Raw genomic sequence first — 24,051 nt, forward strand, 5'->3', positions numbered from 1 at the left:
TATACTATATATGTTGGCAAATTGAACTCCAATAAAAAAATAAACACAATAAGCCCTAATTTTCTGTAACAGCTTTTATTTTTCCATAAACAACAGTCCATTTTTTGACAAATACCATCATTTAGGTATGTCTTCTAAAACACATGAAATTTTTTTCTAAAGTGCTAAAATGTATATCATCTCCATTATTTCAGAGGAGAATTACAATGAGCAGAAAAATACATCAACTTAGATTCTCAAGGTTATCTCAAATTCTGGAGTCCCTGGTTCCTGTGATAGGGTAAGAGTAACAAATGATTTGGACTAAAATCAAGCAAAATGCTATAAATCTTCATCTTCTGATTCTTAATTTTTTAAGAATAAAAATTTCTCAATTTTTCAATATATTGAAACAATTTTTAATCAAGTCTAGATATGTGGCAACAAGACCTGGGAATGTTTTCTAAAAATTTGTTTTAAAAATTCCTAGATAGGGCAGCCCCGGTGGCTCAGCGGCTTAGCGCTGCCTTCAGCCCAGGGCATGATCCTGGAAACCCGGGGTCAAGTCCCACATCGGGCTCCCTGCATGGAACCTGCTTCTCCCTCTGCCTGTGTCTCTGTCTCTCTCTCTCTGTGTGTCTCTCATGAATAAATAAATACAATTTATTAATAAACAAATAAATAAAAAATAAAAATTCCTAGATAAACATTTTTCCCATATCATATTTTACTATTTATATATTTTTTTGTTTTGTCTGTCTTTTCCTTCCACAAATTCCCAAGGACAATCCCTAAAAAAACTGTTAGTCCTATTATTTGGTTGGAGAAAACTTAATCTCCACCATCCTCCGGTCTATGGATGTCTAGGGTGTAAATCTGATGAGGTTGATGGTTTCCTGTGGCCAGAGCAGTGTAGTAGCAAGTGGTCTGATCCTTACTAGAACCCTATTAGGTACAGTGCCTCCAGGATCATGACATTGAAGTCACTGAGTCACTCTTTGGTGTTTTTACTGAGCCACAGTGCCCGCGACTTCAGACCAGTCAGAACATCATCTCTTTTGTCCTGATGAACATGGATAGTATCATATATTACCGTTTTCGAAATTTCGAAAATAAAGAACCAGGTAACCACCTGGATTACAGGAGCCTTTGTTAGCACACCATCCGAATAATAATCCCCACGGCTAAAAGTCAACCCCAAGGGTAATTAAAGCCAGTATGTAATTCCTTTTAATAGTGAGTAGGTGATTACACGAAGTAGGGATGCTGGTCCCATAGCTATACTTTTTATTGTAGTCACTGCCCTGCATGGCATGAATTGTACGGCTTTGCTCCAATGCCAAAGAGCTCATCCTGGCTCATAGGCCAATTCTGTGCTCCAGGTACCTGGCAGACACAGCAACCAGATTCCAATGGGTTTGTCTAACTACATGAGGAGAAGGTAAGGTTGTAGAGGGTAGGATGCCAAATCCATGACCCCCAGAGCCACAGGCTGAGCAGCTGCTGGGCCTGAGAGCCACCAGTCCCCCTGTGGCAATGGGTACCACTGGGAGCAGGGAGCAGCCCCAGGAGTCCTAGAGCCCACAGCTCCATGTGAGTCTGCACTGGGGAGCCTAGGAAGCATGGTCCCCTTGTCATGTGGCCTTTGTTCTTTTTTTCTCATTTCCTGCCTTCTTTGGGTTGTTGAGTACTTTTTATGATCTCACTGTATTACCATTATTCTCTTTTTAGATATATAATAAGAACCAAAGAAGCAAAACCAATAGGAGTCATATATGTATATATATGATTTTTTTTTGTCTTAAGGCCTTCAACTCATTCAGAACATATTCATCATTATGAGATTCCCTCATGTTGTCATTTTATAGCCATACACACTTCTCTCCTGCCCCTACCCTCTTCTTCTTTTCTTTTTTTTTTTTTAGGATTTTATTTACTTATTCATGAGAGACACAGAGGCAGAGACATAAGCAGAGGGAGAAGCAAGCTCCCTCTGGGGAGCCCGATGCTGGACTTGACCCCAAGATCTCGGGATCATTGCCTGAGCTAAAGGCAGACACTCAACCACTGAGCCACCCAGGCCCCCCAAACCCCTACCCTCTTCTTAACCACTATCAACCATAGCTCTGTTCTCCAATCCTATAACTTCGTCTTTGTAAGAATGTTAGTAAATGGAATCATACTGTATGTACCTTTTGAGATAGCTTTTTCCCCCCACTCACCATCCAAGTTTCCTAATGTCAGATAATTCTAACATTTCTGTCATTTTGATCTGGGCATCCAATGATTTTTTTCTGAATTCTGATCTTCTTGGTTCTTGATATGAGGGGTGATTTTTAGTGGAAATTTGGACTTTTTCATATTATGTTCTGAGACTTGGGATTTTATTTAAAATTCTGGTTTAGTGGACTTTTTCTGACACTGCTTCAACAGAAAAGGGGAAGGAGGTGTTGCCTCAGTACTTCCAAAAGGAAGTAGATGTTCAGGTTCCCCACTTGTATTTTGTTGACAATCAGGAAAGTGAGAGCTTTTTACTTGGCTGAACAATCAACTCTGAGCTCCCCATGTGGAGTCCATTGATGTTGCGGTGAGAATGGCTCTGTTAGCACTGGGTAAGAGTCCTGACTCTCCTCTAGGCCTGCCATGGCACTAGTGAGGAGCAGTGCTTTGTTGGGTGTGCACTGCTGGGTGGGTGTGGGATCTAGGCTGTATGTTCTTCATTAATTCTATGACCAGGGGACTCATTACCAGCTGGTGAAGATGAAAATCCCATCTCCTACTTGACCTTGTCTGACATCACCTCAAGGGTAATGACTGCCTTATAAGAGTGGAAGTCTAGCTTTCCCACTCAGCCTTTGCTGGTGTGGATGGGGTATGGCCAGAGTTTTTTCCTTGGTTTTTATTGGAGTAGATTGGTCATTTACTAAAAGTTGTCTGTCTTACTAGATTCCCTATTACTGGTCTCTTGGCTAAAGAGAAGACCTTTTTATGTTTGTTTTTGTTTGTTTTTGTCTGCACTTTCAGACATTTCTAAGCTATCTTCTTCAGCTCCAAGTCTGGAATACAAAAAAAAAAAAAAAAAAGACATCCCAGAGAATTCATCACCATGTTGTCCCTTGGGTCCTGAGGTCCCTGCTGGTCTATCTTCTTGCTACCTTTCAGAGTCTTCTTAAAATTTTACATACGTACATAAATACACACATGTACACACAACACACACATATACACACACACCTGCCTGCCTGTCTATCTATCTATCAATCATCGTCTTAGTTTCCTCGGGCTGTCATAACTAAGTACCACACACTGGGTGGCTTAAACAACAGAGATTTATTTTCTCACAGTTGTAGAGCTTAGAAATTTATAATCAAGGTTTCAGCAGGTTTGGTTTCTTCTGAGGTCTTTCTCCTTGAGGTGTTGATAGCTATCTTATCATTGTGTCTCTGTACATACATAAGACTGATGTTTGTGTGTCCAAATTTTCCCTTATGATGGTACCAGGCAGATTAGATTAAGGGCTGCCCAAACCTATATATTTAGTTGTACTTAAAGAAATAGGGAAAGTACATGTACTCCATCATCCCAGAAGTAGAAGTCTTTATTATTGGCTTTAATATCATCACTTTAAATATTTCATTACATTCTGGCTTCCATTAAATCTAGTGAAATGTCAGCCATGATTTTTAGAGCTGTATATCTCTTTTTATAATATATATTGCTTTTTCTTTTGGTTTTCAGTAGTTTGACTGTACATGTGTAGATATGGCCTAGTTTGTGTTATCTATTTTGCACTTACTTGACCTCTTTGTAGTTTATTTTCTTTCCCAAATTTTGAAAATTTTCAGCTCTAATATCCTGAAATACTTTTTTCTTTCTCATTTCTCTCAAGTCCTTTTGGAACTCCCATTACACATAATAGATCACTTGATTTTGTGTCACAGATTATTGAGGCTCTTCTGTTTTCTTGTCATTTTTACCTCTAGCTTTTCACATTAGATCATTTCTATTGAACATTTTCTGCATACATTGATCCTTTCTTTGGCCACCTCCAGTCACCTGTTGATCCCTTTGAGTGAATCTTTTATTTCAGGTACTGTGCTTCTAAATTCTAAATTCCTATTAAGTTATTTTTATATTTCCCATATCTCTGCTGAGATCCTACATATATTCACTCATTTTGACAATAGTGTCCTTTTGATCCTTGAATATGCTTTTATTAGATGCCATAAAGTTCTTTTCTGAAAATCCCACTTCTGGGTTATCTTGGAATCTCTCTTATTAACTGCTCTTTCTCTTGAAAAAGGGCCATATTTTTTTCATGTAACTAGTAATTTTTGTTGTATATTAGATATTGTAGATGATACTTAGTAGAAATTCCGAATTCTATTATCTTCCTCTGAAGAGTGTTGATTTTTCTTTTTTAGACTGTTAGGTGTTAAACTACAGAAGCTTGGTTTTATGCTTGATTAGAAAAGATGTTTTGCTTTTATCTCTGTTCAAGATAAATATTTCTATAGTCCTGCTACATGATTGATAGTTTTAAGACATGACCTTGAGGTATTTCACTGAGAAGAACCCAAACTCAAAATTGTATCTTCCTTCTGTAGGAGGAAATTGAGATAGTTGCCAGCTTTAATCAGTCTTCCACTTGATGTTTTTCACTATTATCATTAGAGTCTTCTCCATGCATGCACAGTTTAGGGAAAGGCCATAATAAAGTTATGTTTATGTATAACTATAAATCTAGTTATACATAGATTTGTGCATACCCCTTCAGTGTCCTCTTTTTCCCTCGGGATTTTTACACTCAGTAGCAGCAACTGTGGAAGCCAAAAACTCTATCCTTCGAGACTTCAAGCCACTGAGACAGCAGTTTTCTGTTTGGGTTCTAGTCCCCTCATGCTAGGTGGACTGAAATATACTCTAGTAAAAAGGGGAAATCACTTTAAGATATAATTCCTTCTAATTTTATATGTCTCTCCATTTGATCTCCCATGCCTTCAAATAGTTACTTTAAAAAATATTTTGTTTAGAGTTTTTGTTTTTTGGGAGAGGGTTAAGTTATACCAATAAAAGTTATACTACCAAACCAAAACCAAAACTTTTTTATATTTGTAAGCAAAGGAAAGTGACCAATTAAAGAGACCATCTTATCAGAAGATGGAATGAAATGTAAATGATAGTAATTTACTAGTTTCTTAGGATGATACATGAAAATGCCTTCTAGTGGGATTTTGAGTTTTAACAATCTGATTTTGTTCTTTTTTGAATAAGTGTTAGGAATATCAAGTAGGTCAATATGAAATAAGCAGATAAAGACAGAAAAAATCAAAGAAATATAAAATTTAGCTTTAGGATCCCATTCTAAAATCTGATTTTTAGACTGAATGTCACACTGTTTGCTAATTCTAAGTCTCCCTGGAACAATTTCAGTTATCATATCCAAGACTTCAAAGAGGAAATAGTAATGAACTTTTAAACTTTTTATTAGATTCTTGAAAAGTAAGATTTTTCTCCTTATGACTAACAGAATTATTTTATCAATAATAAAAATCCAGGCAGTGATCTTTGTGTGCTGCTTCATTTGTTAAGTATGTAAAAAGAATGTTTTTAAGGGGTATTTGCAAGGTGTTAAAAAATGACATCATTTTTTTTTTCTTTTCCAAAATCCTCCTTAAATAAAAAAAAAAAAAAAAAGAAAGAAAAGAAAAGAAAAAGAAAAAACCTTTCAGAGAGCTTTAAGTGTCAGAGAGTGGGTAAACCAGTTAGTTCAGCTTGTTTGGGGAGGCTCTGTCATAAAGCCAAATTTGTACCTTTGCAGTTTCAGGACAATTTTCTTTTACTTTTATACTTAATTTCAGGAGTCAAAATTAATTCCTCTTATAGCTATCCCTACAAAATTTGTTCTAGAAAACAAAAGTAAACTGAAATACAATTATCTTCAAAGAATGAAGTAATAGTCATCTCAGCCTCAATATTGGATTTCCCAATTATGCCCACAGTGTGGCTTAACTTTTTTATTATTTAAATTTGTCCCTTTGTTCTTAAGCCCTCCTTTTCTTATTGTGCTTAAGAATCAGTGGAAAGGCTGCCTCTTGGAAGGTTAAGAAGTAATTTTCTGGGAAAATACTTTCACACAATTAAGCACTTCTTTTAAAGATAAACATTAAGCATTATGTGCACAATTATGGTCTTTTAAGCTAAGCTGCTATATCCTGTTGAGTAAATCATACATTAGTTTTTCAACCTAACATTGTTTACCAAATAGACCTAAAATATTATGGAATTCAAGTTTGAAATACATGTTATTGTAAAAAACAAAAGTGTTATTAAATTGGTTATACATGAAATTTTCTTTGCATTTTTTACTTTTCTGTTGCATGCATATTTTTATTTCTAACTTTTTTTCTTTCTTTCTTTTGATTTTTATTTGAAATACACTTTAAGTGACTGTAACTCAAAATGGTAGTGGTTAGGAACTCTTCAAATAGTCAATTTGAGCAGCTATTTGGATATCATTATATAGGTCCATTATGGCAATTCCTTCTAAAGATGGGAATTAGCGTTTATTAATATTTATTTTACATACAATGTGTAAATATATGTATGTATTTCTCTTATCTCTTAACCATATTATGCCTTACACTTTCTGTTTCTCCCTGGCTCCTGCCCCCTCAATCTATCATCTCAATTGCACAAATATTTATTTTGCTAGTGATCTCATTTTGTCACACTGTGAACAGGTGTTCATCACTTGTGTTTTCCTGCAAGATACTTTTCAAATCCAGTATACTGTCAAATACTTTTCCCTGTTTGTCAATGAGGTAGAGTTTTATTGGACATCCTGGTATTATTTTGCATTGACAGGTTCAAGAAACAGAGTGAAGACATGCATTGATGAAGACATATTGTGCACTTATCCTACTATAGGCTTTTGGGAGAATTGTTAAATCAGGTCCCCATCTTTTAAAATATTTATTGTGCTTGTTACTGCTTCTGCTAAACAATTTTCAATAATTTGTGTCTTGTTGAACTCTTATTGAAGTATGCTAGATACAGAGGATTATAGTTATGTTTTGGCTCTTCTGCTACATTGTTAGTGACTGTTCTGTTCTATAATTTGGAATGGTTTAACACTTATTTTATCTAAGACACCTAAAACAATTGTGCTATTTATATAATAACAATTCTATTAATAAAATTAAGCAACAGCAAAATTTGATTATGTTTTGATTATATCACCTATTTCTGTCACCTGTCTGTCCCATAATATTTGCTCAATTTTGAGTTGCATTTAATATGATTGATTTTTATGAATATATTATTATATTATTAGTAATATTGAATATATTTATGAAAGTTTTCATACAAATGCCATAACATTATGGCATTTTATTATCTGCAGTGTCTTCAGAGTTAGGTAGGTGAAGTTTGTTCAAGTCATAGTTATTGAACACCCACAGGTGCATACCATTTATTATAATCGACTTGCCATAATCCTGCCTGCCAGAGGTAGAGACACATTCATCATTTTGTTCAAATCTTTTAAACTTACTGAAACATTGGAATGCCTGGGTGGCTCAGTGGTTGAGCGCCTGCCTTTGGCCCAGGGCGTGATCTTGGAATCCCGGGATCGAGTCCCACGTTGGGCTCCCTGCATGGAGCCTGCCTCTCTCTCTGCCAATGTCTCTGCCTCCCTCTCTCTGTGTCTCTCATGAATAAATAAATAACATCTTTTAAAAATAAATAAATAATAAACTTACTGAAACATATAAGAGACTATATGTTAGAAATAATGTCAACAGTGATTCAATGAAAAAAAATTACACTAGAGGTGTCAGGTAGCTCAGTCTGTTGGGTGGCAGACTCTTGATTTCAGCTCAGGTCATGATCTCTGGGTGATGGGGTCAGCAGCCTTGGTCTCCCGTGCTCAGTGCTCAGCGTGGAGTCTGCTTGTCCCTTTCCCTCCCGCAACCTCTCCAGATAAATAAATAAAATATTTTAAATAACAATAAAATTACACTGCTAGGTGTGTTTGACCTGGTATACACTCTAGATTACAATTAGATTTTATCTCTTGATTAAAGGCCAGATCTACTCCCTTTTCATTGTTTCTCTACTGTTCTCTGTTGCATAGGATGTCAAGGACTGTTTTGTCTCAAGGGGACAGCGTAATCCATTAATGGCCAAGGGACTAGGAGTGGCAAACCTTTTACTGTACATTTTTTTAGCTAGTGTAGACCAACGGACCATTGATATACACAATTTATTTCATTTTCTAATAGTATGAGCTTATGGGCCCATGAGTGTGGTTATGCTTCAAAAAAATTATTCCCAGACCATGCAACCACTTTACTAAGAGACACTACAAGAACCATCTGTGGGAAGATAAGAGGATATTAAATAGTCTTAAATGAAGTAAAATGTTTTAGTATGTAAGGTCAAAGATGTATTGTAAGAAAGGGTCTTCCACAGTGGGAAATTATTTTAAAAAAAGAATTAAAAATGTTCATTTGACAGATATGAAAAATAATTATTCCTTAGTATATCTAAACAATTATTAAGGAAAAAATGATACAACATATATAAATTCAAAGTTTAAAAATAAGAAAGAGAGAGATTAGAGTTTCTGTTGAACACCAAGTTGGAAATTATCATCATCCTTACCAGATGATCAATCATTCAGCGTGTTTGGACTCTGACAATGATGAGAAACTCCTCTCGGGAGCAAGCCTATATCCTTGTTAGACAAATTATCATTTTAAAAATATTTCACCAACATTTAATTGTAAGAAATGTCCACATATCAGTAGATTTATGAGAATTAAAGGCAAAGGAGAAGCTAAAAATATCATGCCTTATCATAATATATATTATTATGAATATGAATAATAATTTCATAATATATTATTATGAATATATAAATGAATAATATATATTATTCTTTTGAACTGATTATTTGTTTTTTTGCCTGTTTGCTTACTTGTTTTTAAACAATCTGAATTCTCTGTCCTGAGGTACCAGACCTTAACATTTCCTGGTTCTTCAGTAACTTGCTTATCTCATGGGCAGATCTGATTGTCTCACTGCATAGCTACACTGGCCTCCTTGCTATTCTTTGAATACTGTTGACACATTTTCTCTTTATTATGCACCATTGTCTAGTGCATTTAATATTTACTTAATTTGTCTTGATCATCTGGTTCTTTTAGTAGAATGCATTCTCTATGAGGGAAGATACTTTTGCCTCTTCTATTAACCACTCTACACAAAGGACCTAGAATATTGCCTAATATATAATAGATACAAATACTTGTGGACTGAATGATCAAATATATCTGCATTTTAAAACTATAATATTTAATTTTGGCATGTATTTCTCTTATTTTGTAGTTCCTGGTGGTTCCTTTTCCTAAATAGTTTTATTTGCTTATTCCAGAATTGTTTCAAAGTTATCCATATGCTTTTTAGTTATATGAATGTTTTTCTCAAAGTTTTTCTGTGAAATTCATAAGCCAACGTTATGCTGTGAAATATGGAGATTAAAATCAAAGCTTTGCTTCGATACCTCCAAAATGTGTGACTTAGGCAACTTATTTAACTTCTCTATGACAGTTTCCTTATCTACAAAGCGAGAACCCTCATATTTCTCTGAGAATTAAATGAATGTATATATTTACAGTCCTTAGCACATCTTAAGTACTAAACAGTTGAAAATAATTGTCTTAGTCCATTGAACTGCTTATACCAAAGATTACAGACTAAGTGCCTTAAACAATACACATTTATTTCTTACAGTTCTGGTAACTGGAAATCCAAGATCCAGAGACTGGTAGACTTGGTGTCTGGTGAGGGCCGTCTTAGTGATTTATACACTGATTTATACACTGCCTTCTTCTTCTTGTGTCCTTTCTCATAGTGGAAAGAGTGTGTCTCTTCCTCTAAGAACACTAATTTCATTCATGAGGGCTCTAGCCTCATGAACTAATTACCTTCCAAAAGCTTTACCTCCTAATTCCAGAATGGTAGGGGTTCAATATTTGAATTTTAGAGGACACAGTCAGTCCATTGCAGCATTATGATTATTACTCTCACTGTCATTATATCATAAATATTAATTATAAATGGTAATAGTTTTCCTTATGGAAGAAAAAAGCATCATCTTTTCACTACTGTTTTCCCATTCTTTGTTTCTTTGATTCAAAAATATAACACTGTTGTCCTTCTTCTCTCTTGATTTAATAAATATTTGGTTTTACAAATAGTTAATTTTGCATAGAGCTCCCCCATAGGCTAAAAATAATAAATTAATATAGACATGATCCTTAGGGTATGGAGTTTAGTAAGAAAAGATACAGTAAAGAAGTCAACATATAAAAATAAATAGATATATCAATAAAACTTAAGAAAAATATTCTAATTATAATAAACCTGTGCTGTGATAGAAAACGCTAGGAAGGACCCTTGGTTTCTGGTTGTCAGACAAAGGCCTTGAAGGTGATATGAATGAAATTGAGAACCAAACAATGAAAAGGCTGGGAATATTGTCAGTAGGGAAGCAGGTAGACCAGAAGGTTCAGGCAGAAGCAACTGCATGTGCTCATAAAATTATTTATGTTTAATCTTCAAAAATCCCACCAGAATACAGACTATTCTCTTTTAACATTAATAATAATAATAATAATAATAATAATAATAATAATGTTATTTCAGGGAGTTTCCACTTTCAATTTTTAGACTAAATTTTCTTTAGATACAAGTGTTTTTTATTCTGTCATTTCTGTTGATACTGTTTAAAATCCTTTTTGGAAAAAAAATATAAAATAAAATCCATTTTGGTAAGAGGGATTCTGTGGAATCTGACCTATGTTCCCCAATACTTTATTTTTAAAATTTTTCCTTCTTTCACTTTAAGTTTTGGGGGAATTTCTTGAGTTTGATGTCTTTAGTCATTTACAGCATTCACTGTCTTCATTATTTTTTAAATGTGGTATTTATACTTTAAATTCTCTTTAAGTTCCTCATAAAGTCAGATAGTCCTGTTTTTATACTTTTATACTTGTTTATAATTCAAATAGGCAAAAATCATTTTGAATCATATTGAGGATACAAATAATTTGTGTCTAATGTATTTTCTTTTTCTGCTTATTATTTAAATAACTTTTAATAAGAGTAAACTTCTGTATCTTTCAAAAAGTCACCCTCTTTTGAACCAAAGAATCTTTTAACGAGCTTGGTAGGTTTTTATTTTGTTCTGTTTTCTGTCAGTAAGAGCTTTCTGATTGCTCAGAATTGGCTGGTCATCTGATAGAATTGGACAAAGGTCAGTGAGGGTGTGTAAAGATATTTGTTTCAATTTCTGTGTACAATTATACAAGGAAAAGTGAGATCAAGTGGTAATTTGAGTATAGATAATTTCTTAAAAATACTTTAATAATGATATTGAGTGGGAAAAGAAAAAAATGCCATACAGGATCTGTTTAGTTTCATAGATTCTATAGTTTTTGTGTTAAACAGGTAATAATAAATCTGATTATTTTGAATTAGTCAGTGAATTCTAGCTCTAAAAGTCCTAACTTTTACTATTTTATTAAATTTTTCTTTTCTTTCTCTGAACAGATCTTAGGGAAAAATAGCCAACTAAAGAAATTCTGAAATATTCAGAATAGGCAAAATTATGGAGACAGAAAGTAACTCGGTGGTTTCCATGGGATGGGGAAGGGGGGAATGGGGATTACTAATAGGTATGGAGTTTCCTTTTGAAGTGATGAAAATGTTTTGGGATTTGATAGGGGTGATGGCTTCACAGCATTTCAGGTGTAGCAAACGTCACAAAATTGTACACTTTAAAATGGTTACTTTTTATATCATGTGTATGTTATCACAATTTTTTAAAAAAAGGATCTGCCTACAAAAAAAAAGGCAATTCCTTTAAGTAACAATACGATTATGCTGTACAATAGGAAATTTCTTTTTCTGATGGACAAGAACAAAAGCAAGACAAACTTAAGAGGCAAACCCTGGCCCACGGTGAGGCAATTATGGCCAGCACATTGTCCTCAACTGGGTAAGGCATCTTGTGGTATCAAGCTACCCACCTCCACAATACATGGTACAAAATTATGGAACAGAAATACAGTTTCTATAAGAAAGGCATCTGCTTGAAAAAAGATCAGACTAGAAAAAATGGTGGTCTTTTTTCCACAGCATATATTTCCTGCTAAATAGAAATAAAGACTCCCTGCCTACCAACGGAAGAGACTTCTGTGCTGGCCAATCTAGAAGATAGTCCTGCCCTCAAGGAAGAGGCTTTTTCTCCATTGTCCTGCATAACTACAATGAGAGGGACCTTTTCTATGTCCATACAGCTTTAGTGATCCACCTCCTGTTGGTGTGAAGTTGGTGGCCTTAGGATTGAACATTCATAGGTCATTAAGTTCCTTTGTATCAATGGAGTCCCCTCAAAAACTTAAGTCTTCTGTAGTACTAATTGTTGGGTTAAAAGCTGCAGCCAAGATCTTGACTTCACTGAACTCCATGTTTTTCCCACACCTAACTTCCAACTTAATGGACACTGCCTTGAGTCCAGGAAATAATAACCACTAATCAGATTTTCTTCCTAACCAAGTTTGTTTATTGTGTCTGGTGGAGAATACTTAATGAAAGATCTCTAGAGTAGGTGAGGCTTTCACTCTAAACAGTTATACTTTCTGCAAAATTGTTTACTTTCTGATTATCTGAAGATACTAGCTTCAGCTTAAGGATAGAGAAATTGGTCTTATAAATCCTGAAAAGTATAATATAAAAGGATTCAGTCTACTTGGAAAGCCTGTTATAGACCTTTCTAGCATCTTTATTCTCAAGGCTATATTTTTTTCCTTTCTTCTTTAAGCTTGACATTCTTTTATAAAAAAAAATATTGATTTATTCATGAGAGACATAAAGAGATGCAGAGACGAAGGCAGAGGGAGGAGCAGGCTCCATGCAGGGAGCCCGATGAGGGACTCGATCCCAGGACTGTGGGATCATGTCTTGAGCCAAAGGCAGATGCTCAACCGCTGAGCCACCCAGGTGTCCCAAGCTTGACATTCCTTAGGCTAATTTTCTCTCTGTTATACATATAGTCCTTGGTCAAAAGCCACAGGATGAAACCAAAACACAAATGTTTTAAATTGTTCGTAATATTAATTTTTCTAATTGTGTATCTTTCTAGTAGGACACTTTTTATGCTAGAAATAACCAAAAGTGATGGTGGGGTTTGGATATAGATGGTAACTATTGAATGAAACAGCAAAGTCTGTTAGATTCAGGGCTTAATCAGCAGCTTGGCAGCCCCACATCCCCTGACCTCACTTATTCCTAGCCGCAGCTTCCAAACCAGTGCCATTTCAAGAGACATTGACACGGCAGCCAAGTTCATTGGGCCTGGGGCTGCCACTGTAGAGGTGGCTGGCTCTGGGGCTGGAATTGGGACTGTGTTTGGGAGCCTCATTGGTTATGCCAGGAATCCCTCTCTGAAGCAACAGCTCTTCTCCTATGCCATTCTGGGCTTTGCCCTCTTGGAGGCCATGGGGCTCTTTTTGCCTGATGGTGGCCTTTCTCATCCTCTTCACCATGTGAAGGAGTCGTCTCCACCTCCCATAGGTCTTTCTCCCATGTCCTGTCTTCCCTGTATGCCCTGTATGTTCCTTTTCCTATACCTCCCCAGGCAGCCTGGGAAAAGTGGTTGGCTCAGGGTTTGACAGAGGAAAGACAAATAAATACTGTATTAATAAGATCTTTAAAAAAAAGATTCAGGGCTTAATAAATGTGTATTGAATTATTTTCCATAGGTTCATAGTTTTCTGGATGGCTCTTAATATTAAAAATATTTTCTTATTTTAGAAATCTTTCTTTACCTGTTCTTTTTTGTCCCTCTGATTCTAAATATATCTGCATTATTATGATCAGGCTGCCATGTAAAATACAACAGAATGGCTTTTAAAAAACCAGAAATTTACCTTTTCACAGTTTTGGCTGCTAGATGTCCAAGATCAGAACACCAGTAGGGTTCATTTCTGGTGAGATCTGTCCTCTGACTTTCAGATGTGTTCTCACTATGTCGTCATGCATAAGTGGGGAGGGGACGCTCTCTGATGTCTCTTCCTTTATCTTTTCTAAGGACACAAACCTTGTTTGATTAGAGCCACTCTTATAACCTCATTTAATCTAAATCACCTCCTTAAAGACCATATCTCCAAAAACAGTCACATTGGGGATTATGGTCTCAACATATAAATTTTGGAGGAATACAATTACATCCATTAAAAATACCATTTTTAAACAAAATCCTAGTAATAACTACATTTCTCTTAGAATGTCTGTTCTCACTACAAAAGGTGTATTACCACTTACATGTCAGAGACATTGCTCACTACTGTTAATCAGATAGGAAATCTTTCATGTCTAAGCAGGGAAATTTATTTGCTTAAGAAAAACTAATATAGAATGTATTTAGCATGAGGGCTAGAAAAGTATAATCTTGTGAGTATGTGCTTGTAAATGTATGTTGAGTTTTTAGTAGTATATGCCAAATTGATATACTGAATAAAAGAGGTCTTATAAGATTTAGGGAGACAAAAAGAGAGAGTAGGAAGAAACAGTGAGAACTCCGCATTCTTGTAACCATGGAAATGAAGCATCCTGGGGAAGGAATATTGCCAAGTCTGACCCTAGAGGGGTAAAGATTTCAATTAAAAATGAACTAGGTTGTCCTCATTCCTGGTTTATAGAGTTACTAGACCCCTTTGCAAGATAAGGGATTTGTTATGAGTGCCTAATGTATTCTGAACACTGAGGAAACAGCAGTGAATTAGGCGATTAAGTAGAATAGATGCAGGTGATGTCTCATCACCGCATCTCATGTCACCTCAGCCTTTGGCTGTAGAGGACAATTCCTTTGCAATTGGACAGCTTTTCCACTCAGGTATTTTTGCTTTCCAATCTAAATGTTGGGTTTTCTCCAGAACTCGGGAAATTGTTCTTTCCACACAATGCTCAGCTCAGCAGAACTGGGAATGAAGCATTATCAGGACAAATCGCTTCAATGGGAAAATTTTGAGGTACAATCAATTCTGCTATCATACTTGTTCTGAAAATGTGAATATGTTGCAACACAATTGATATATTAAGGAATGATTTGAGCAAAACCTAAGGTTTTCTTATGTGTGATTTCTTCCATGCGAAACAAATTAGGGAGTGGAAAACTCTGTCCCATTGCCTATTTTTGTAAATAAGGTTTTACTGGAGCGCTACAGACAAGTTTGTTTTTTCTTAAACCTCCTTTCTTTGACTGTGGTGGGATCCCTGTGGTCCTGAAAACTAAAAATATTTGCTATCCGATTATTTAAGGAAGAGTGTGATAATTCCTGATCTTGGTGGATGGAGAAAACAGCATAAGGCTGACCAAAACTACATAAAAATACAAAAAATAAAAATAAAAAGGCACATATGCACACACCTGAAACATCTCCCTGTGACCTCAGGGTACAATATATATTGTGAGCCACACCCAGCCACAACTTGTGTTGTAAGTTTCCATCAGATTTCGCATAATCCTTCCACCACTTTGTAATAGCTCACAAACTGCAACTCTTCCCACATGCCCTTCCATCAGCAAACATCAGGCTCTCTTCAAAACAAAGTGCCATAGTATTATAGGTTTGAAGTATTTCTTAACCATTTAATATGTGTGACACTGCTACCATGTTTAAGCATCCTAACTTTTTAATGTGTAACTGATGGTTTTGAGTATTGTGCTTCTGACTTCATTTTTTATTCCCACAAGACCTGTGGTTTTATTGCCTGTTTTTGTATCAAACAGTGCTTTTTTTAAGGAAACGTGTGCCACACCCTGTCAAAACTGACTGCGCTTTCTACACTATGTTCCTCAGAAGGTCCCCAGAAGAATGAGCCCTAATTGGCCAATCAGTGACTTGCTGATTAATAGATGGAATCCTGCCCTCATGGCAGTAACTGAGGTAAAAATTATAATTGTGTAATAATGGGAAGACTAGTGGAAATCACTAAATGGAAAAGGAGCAGAGTAGTTCATTATGATGTTATATCAATACTTGAGGATGTGTTGGGCACTACAATGCATGCCATTCTCTTACTGGTATGGAAACAACTAGTATAAGTGTATTTTGTTTTAATAAAGCCCTGTTATACTCATATATTGAAGAAACCATAGCCTGGAAGACTGACGTCCATATTTAGCATTTGGGAGTCAGGATGGATAGGTAAAAACTGCAGCAAATCACCACCTCAATTGTTCTCCCTGTCCTTTGCAAAAGTAAGGTTTTCAGAAAAAGATTAGAATCAATGAGTAGGATAAGAGGTCAACAAATATGGTAAAAAAAAAAAAAATGTGGTACAAATAAAGCATTAAAAGTAAGAATCCGGGGCACCTGGGTGGCTCAGTCAGTTAAGCGTCTGACTCTTGATTTTGCCTGGGGTCATGATCCCAGAGTCATGAGATTGAGCCCCCACATTGGGCTCTACCCTGTATGTGGAGTCTGCTTGAGATTCTCTCTCTACCTCTCTCTCCACCGCTTCCTAACCCTGTTCCTGTGCTCTCTCTATTAAGAAAATTAAAAATAGGTGTACCTGGGTGGCTTAGTGGTTGAGCATCTGCCTTTGGCTCAGGTTGTGATCCTGGGGTCCTGGGATTGATTTCTGCATTAGGCTCCCTGCAGGGAGCCAGCTTCTACCTTTGCCTATTTCTCTGTGTGTGTGTGTGTGTGTCTCTCATGAGTAAATATTTTTACTTATTTATTTTTTATTTATTTTTATTTTTATTTTATTTTATTTTATTTATTTATGATAGTCACAGAGAGAGAGAGAGACAGAGACACAGGCAGAGGGAGAAGCAGGCTCCATGCACCGGGAGCCCGATGTGGGATTCGATCCCGGGTCTCCAGGATCGTGCCCTGGGCCAAAGGCAGGCGCCAAACCGCTGCACCACCCAGGGATCCCTCTCATGAGTAAATAAATAAAAGCCTTAAAAAAATAAATAAAAACTAGTATTAAAAAAATAATAAAAATAATAAAGTAAGAATCCTCTAGGTCCCCAGTAGCAGGCTCACAAGGAATGGTAGTGGTGATGGTTTTGATATTGATGTTGGTCACTATGATAGTGTGATAATCATGATACTGATTATCAACCTTCAATGCAGAAAAAATGAAATACTCTCAACCATGAGGCTTCCTACCAATTTGGAAGAGACACAAAATTTGAACATTCTTTGTAGGAATGGCTCTTAAAACTTAAGGTGTCCCATCAAAAAAGAGAAGAATGACAGAAGAAAGGATGGGTCAAGAGAAATTATATTGCTGAATGTTCTACATATCATCACTCTTTGTTATGTTTTATGTTATTTTACTCATCTTTGCAACAATCATATGTGACTGATAGTAGCCTACCTAGTTTTTACACACAAGGAAACTGAATCTTGGAGAAGTTCTGTAATTTGCCCAAGTTTACAGAGCTTATTTAAAGCAAAATGTACCTAGCTCCATGTTAACAGAGAGAGAGAGAGGAAAAAAAGAGCTAATGTAGGCTGAATAGGTATCTATAATTTTAAAGAAAAGAACAAACATGGAAAAAATAGATGCCAGTTTTAAGTTGAAAGATGTCATTTAGAAAAGATTTGACAGGAGAGAAGACAAGAAGTGCTGCAGTAGGACTTGAGGTCTTCTTACTCATATTGTACTGTCTTTAGAGTGAACTCATTCTTGTGGATCATCACCTCTACTAAGATACAGAGTATTGAGCTTACTGTCAGTAATTAAACATTTGTGCTGATTTTGAAAAAATTTTATGAACACAGTAGGAAAGCCAAACTGATTTAATTGTTTTACTAATTGCTAATTAATTATCCTCAGTATAATGGCAGGTGTTTGTGTAATTAGGAAGAGGGCCAGAATATCATTTGTAAGAAATCCTACCCTAAAATTTGAGAGATGTGAGAACTTCATCAGTTGACCAAGTTCCATACTATAAAGCAGAAGGTTTAAAATATTTTTTTTTAGTTTTAAAATAATATTGATTCAATGCCTTTAGATTTGCCTACTTTCTTTGAGAGAGTAAGAGTACACTGCTTTTGTCTCTTTTTTTTTTTAACACATTTTAGGAATGAGCCTGCTAATGGACTAATGGAGATTACTTAACATGAAAGAGTATAGAACTAAAGGGAAAAAGGGAAACCTATCACTAGCAGTTAATTCTCCTACCCCACCCCCCATTTTCCTCCTCTACTTCTTCCTTTCAACTTTTCATTCATTTATAAATAAAAAGATTTTATTTATATATTCATAAGAGACACAGAGAGACAGAGGCAGAGATATAGACAGAGGGAGAAGCAAGGCTCCTCACAGGGAGCCCGATACAGGACTCGATCCACAGACTGGGATCATGCCCTGAGCAGAAGGCAGATGCTCAACTGCTGAGCCACCCAGGCATCCCTATAAATTTCAATTTTAACATAATAAATTTAAAGTTTTCTTAAATTTATCTCCATTCTTTAAAAAGAGCCTATTCTTTTATCTTTTAAATTTTTTGAGGATAGTTGACACACAATGTTACCTTAATTTCAGGTGTACATCATGATTCAACATCTCTATGTGTTACTCTGTGCTTGCCCTAAGTGTAGCTACCATCTGTCACTATACTATGCTATTACCACATCATTAACTACATTCCCTATGCTGTGTCTATTACTCCCATGGCTTGTTCTTTTTGCAACTGGGAGTATGTATCTCCCACTCCCCTTCACCCATTTTGCCCATCCTTCCACCCCCTTCCCTATAGCAACCATCAGTTTGTTCTCTGTATTTATTATTCTGCTTATTATTTTTTCATTTATTCATTTGTTTTGTTGTTTGGATTCCACATTTGAATGGAATTATATGATATTTATGTTTCTCAGTTTTATTTTACTTAGCATTATACCTTCTTAGGTCCATCCATGTTGTTTCAAATGGCAAGATCTTATTCTTTCTACGGCTAAGTAATATTCCACTGTGTAAAGCCACATCTTCTTTATCCATTCCTCTATGGATAGGTTCTTAGGTTGCTTCCGTATCTTGGCTATTGTAAATAATGCTACAATAAACATAAAGGTGAATATATTTTTTCAAATTATTGTTTTTATTTTCTTTGGGTAAATGCCTAGTAGTGGGATTTTGGATCATATAATATTTCTATTTTTATGTTTTTTTAGGAACCTCCATACAGTTTTCCACAGTGACTATGCCAATTTACATTCCTTCCACAGTGCACAAGGGCTCCTTTTTCTCAAAATCCTTACCAGCACTTGTTATTTTTTGTCTTTTTGATTCTAACCATTCTGACAAGTATATCTCGTGGTATTCATTTGCACTTCCCTGATGATTAGTGATGTTGAGCAGCTTTTCATGTATCCGTTAGTCATCTGTTTGTCTTCTTTGGAAAAAGAAGTGAGAAGTGTCCATATTAATAATGATAAGTTAAACTGCCACTGTTTGCAAATGACAGGACACTATACATAAAAAACCCTAAAGACGCCACCAAAAAACTACAAGATAAAATAAATGAATTCAGTAAAGTTGTAGGATACAAAATTAAAACCTAGAAATCAGTGGTGTTTCTATACACTAGTAACAAAGTGGCAGAAAGAGAAATTGAGAGAATAATTCCATTTACAATTGAATCATTTTTTTTATTTTTTATTTTTTTTACTTTTTTTTTTAATTGAATCAAAAGGAATAAAATACCTGGGATTAAACCTAACCAAGGAGTAGAAAGACCTATACTATGAAAAGTATGAAACACTGATGTAAGAAATTAAAGAAAACACAAATGGAAAGATATTCCATGCTCATGGATTGAAAAAAATTAATACTGTTAAAATGTTCATACTGCCCAAAGCAATCTACAGATTCAGTGCAATCCATATCAAAATACCAATAGTGTTTTTATCACAGGACTAGAACAAATAATACTAAAATTTATATGGGACAACAAAAGATCCCACATAGCCAAAGTAGTCTTGAGAAAGAACAAAACTGGGGGTGTCATACTTCCAGATTTCGAGATATACTACTATACTACAAAAGCATAGTTATCAAATAGTATGGTACTAGCACATAAATAGACACATAGATCAATGGAACAGAATAGAAGTCCCCAAAATAAACCCATGCTTATGTGGTCAAACAGAGGAGACAAGAATGTATAATGGGGAAGAGATACTCTCTTCAATAAATGGTTCTGGGAAAACTGGATAGCTATATGCAAAACAATGAAATTGGACCACTTTCTAACACCATACATGAAAATAAACTCAAAATGGATTAAAAACCTAAATATGAGACCTGAAACCATAAGAATCTTAGAAAAGAAAATAGGCAGTGATTTCTCTGACATTGTCCATAGCAATATCTTTTTAGATAAGTCTTCTAAAGCAAAGGATGCAAAAACAAAAATAAACTATTGGAGCTACATCAATATATAAAGCTTTTGCACAGTGAAGGAAACCATCAACAAGACAAAAAGTAAACCTACTGAGTGGGAGAAGATATTTGCAAATGACATATCCAAAATATATAAGGAACTGCTACAACTCAACACCAATAAAACCCACAAACACACATCCTGAAACAATCTAATTTAAAAAATGAGCAGAGGATCTGAACAGACATTTTCCAAAGAAATTCTGTTCTTCGTTATACACTTTTACTGTACTTTTAGTCTTTCTTAACCTTAACAGGTTCTTTGGAATAATAAGGATTCTCCATACGTAAATGCTGTTTGAATTTTATTATGTTCTACTTGAAAGTCAAAGTCCTATTACTGATGGAATGTCCTATTGGCAAAATAGGTTAATCAACATTTCAAGAACTTTGGGGAAATTGCTACAAACATGATATATATATTTTTTTCATAGCTTTATTTCATTAGTATGAAGAAGGAAGCAATTGTGCTAATTTTTATCTGAGTCATGTGCTTGTAGGAAACAATGATTATGAAGAAATCCTCTCACCATTTTTTTTAAAGATTTTATTTATTCATTAGAGAGAGGGGAGAGAGCACAAGCAGGGGGAGTGGCAGAGTGACCGGGAGAAGCAGACTCCCCGCTGAGCAGGGAGCCCACCTTGGAGCTTCATCCCGGGACCTTGAGACCTTGACCTGAGCCAAAGGCAGATGCTTAACCATCTGAGACACCCAGGTGCCTTCCTCTCTCCATTTTGTTTTCCAAATTCCCTCACCATTTTGCTTTAAGAAATGGTTAACCACAAAAATCCTTTCCTCTTTCTCATATTCCAAAAAGAATGCCTCACCTCCTCCTCTACCTATTTGCAGTAATTCAGGTTAGACTCATCTGTGTCCTTCTTAATGATTCCCATAAGATTCACAGATAATTTCTTAGTTTACCTGCCCCTATAGAACTGTTCTTCATTAGTGAACATTCTCACTATTTTAATAACCTTAATGGAATCATCCAGTACAAATAGAATTGTCCAGTACTTTCTGTCTTTTATAAAGGTTGAATGACTTGGAGACATTATTTGAATTTATACTTGACAAAGGCTTTCATCACATCCATTCTTTGTCCTTTAGGTAGCCAGATGGGTGAAGAACATAGCACATAGCAACTAATTGATTCTTTTCACAAACTCTTGACACAAATACAGCTCCCTGAAGCAGAGGAGACTGCATTTCAATTTATCACCACCAAGTGATATGAGTTGAATATCATGAGATGATGTTCCATTCAAAGTGTCTTATTCCTATCTTATTGATATACACTTACAAACCGATCCCAAACAGACATGCACGTTTTAAGTTCAGGACATGGTACATAGTGAATGTTCTCTAAATATTAGTCTTGTGTACTATGTTGTTAACTAAGTGCTCACAGTTCTTTTTGTAAGTTAAACTTTCATTTCTCTGGCTTGAAAGGTCTTCTGTATCTGAGATGTTCACTAGTAAATGCAAATCCACTTGGAATGGGTAACATCTGAATCTATTATTGGAAAAGCTCTAGATTAGCATGAATTACAACAGAGGAGCCAAAGCATTCTCTGTAGTAATGGGTGGCCAAGAAAGGAGAAGGTGCTACAAACAATCTATTTGTAATTTGGCCTGATCATGGTCACTCAAGGTCATTGCTACATCAGAGAGTTTGGTGTTATTTTTAACAGGATAACAAATTTTTACTGTATACTCAGATGTACAACAGAAAACATCCTTTATTTCCTTATGTTACTTAACCTACCTTAAAAGCATCCCACTGCCACATTAAATATGTATCCATTCCACTGACACACACATGTATACGTGATGTACATGTATCTGTATATGTATATATATATTTTTTTCCCATGTATATAGATTCCAGAAAAAAAACTAACTAACTAAATGTAGTTCAGTCTGGTAAACTCAATCCAATCTGATATTTTAGTCTCTGTCTTTTACAGGTCAAAAGAAATCTAGAACATACCTACTCTCTTCCTCCCTACTCCTTTTCTAGGTAGATTTTTGATAAAATTAAAACTAAGGCTTATATGGCATTGGATCTAAGAAAGGTGGGGAATGAAGACTGGGACTTTGATCCACATGGTAACTTTGAAAGCTCCCTGGAAAATGCTGTGGTATGTCCATTCTAGGCTACTCTCTGAACTGATTATTTCTGAAACGAGTTTGCTTTTTTAAGTTTTTTTTTTATTTTTAAAGATTTTATTTATTTATTCATGAGAGAACAGAGAGAGAGAGAGAGAGAGAGAGAGGCAGAGACACAGGCAGAGGGAGAAGCAGGCTCCACGCAGGGAGCCCGATGTGGGACTCGATCCCGGGACTCCAGGATCACACCCTGGGCTGAAGGTGGCGCTAAACCGCTGAGCCACTCGGGCTGCCCGAGTTTGCTTTTTTAATCAGCCATTAAAACCATCTTCTTATAAGGGCCACTTGTCCTTAGTCAGAAAGTCCTTGTGCATTGTGGCTGTTTTGTCCTGATCTCAGGTCTCTGCAGACTCATCAAATTTCTCCATTTTTCTCTGGTTCTTCAATCAAGGCACACAAAACACCTCAATTCCTTATAGTTTAAGGAGGGTTTGGGAATAAGAGGCATTTCAAAAAAAAATTTCTTTTATGGAAAACAATTTTTTCTTCCTTTTTCCAGAGCTTTATATATTCCCACATCTTGATAAATGTGACTGTGTTGAGCTACATATAGAGACTTGTGACCTTCCCAGGAAAGTGTGCCACTGGCTAGTACCAGCACAGTCCAGTTCCCCATCCATTTTAGGGTGTTTCTTCCATTTTATTTTTCACATCCTTTATTCCCACCTTTAAAAACAGAAAGCAAGGAGACATGTATTTTTCTACACTTTCTTCACGTCTGTGTGTTTTTCCATACACTAGTGCCATAATGGAAGAATTCTCATTTCTTTATTATTTACCATCCTATTCAAGGCAGAAACTACCCAACAACCAGCTCCATGTTTCACTTTCTACTGGAACAATGGATCCTAAGAACTTCAAGAAACCCTACCACAGATGAGCATCTCCATGATAACCAGTATACGAGAAAACCAGAGGAATTACCCTCTGATGTACTATTTGAGACTCTTGTTTTTACATGCCTCTCTGGAGGAGAGGGAACACCAAAAATAATTGAGCTCTAACTTCCCAGCAGGCCTACTGGATAAGAGCTCTTCTCTGTCCAGGACTGAATTTAAGTAGATTAAAAGAAAATAAAGAAACACTTCTTGCAAACTCATTTGTAGACACCTCACATCTACTACATTATGTTGTTCCTCTCCACTGTAAGTTCAGAATTTTTGATGATTTGCTTAACATTCACAAGCGCTAATGATATGAATTTAGAAACTGATACATTTAATATAAAATAGTTTTTTTTCCTCTTGAGAGTGCAATTTTAATGGATTTAAATCTGCCTAGACTGTAATAGTTAATTCTTCTATAGGTAATTGAACTTTTGTGACATATTATACTAGAATAACCTTGCATTTCTCTATCATTATATGATA

General features: G+C 35.6%; 2 pseudogenes; one reads left to right on the forward strand and one right to left on the reverse strand.

Moving 5' to 3' along the window:
* Window positions 1-699: 699 nt before the first annotated feature.
* Window positions 700-1,388, reverse strand: LOC140624132 (4-hydroxybenzoate polyprenyltransferase, mitochondrial-like; annotated as a pseudogene).
* Window positions 1,389-2,572: 1,184 nt separating this feature from the next.
* LOC140624096 (ATP synthase F(0) complex subunit C2, mitochondrial pseudogene) lies at window positions 2,573-13,754 on the forward strand (annotated as a pseudogene).
* Window positions 13,755-24,051: the final 10,297 nt, after the last annotated feature.

The sequence above is a fragment of the Canis lupus genome, chromosome 34 (genome assembly GCF_048164855.1).
Source record: "Canis lupus baileyi chromosome 34, mCanLup2.hap1, whole genome shotgun sequence".
NCBI classification, from domain to species: domain Eukaryota; kingdom Metazoa; phylum Chordata; class Mammalia; order Carnivora; family Canidae; genus Canis; species Canis lupus.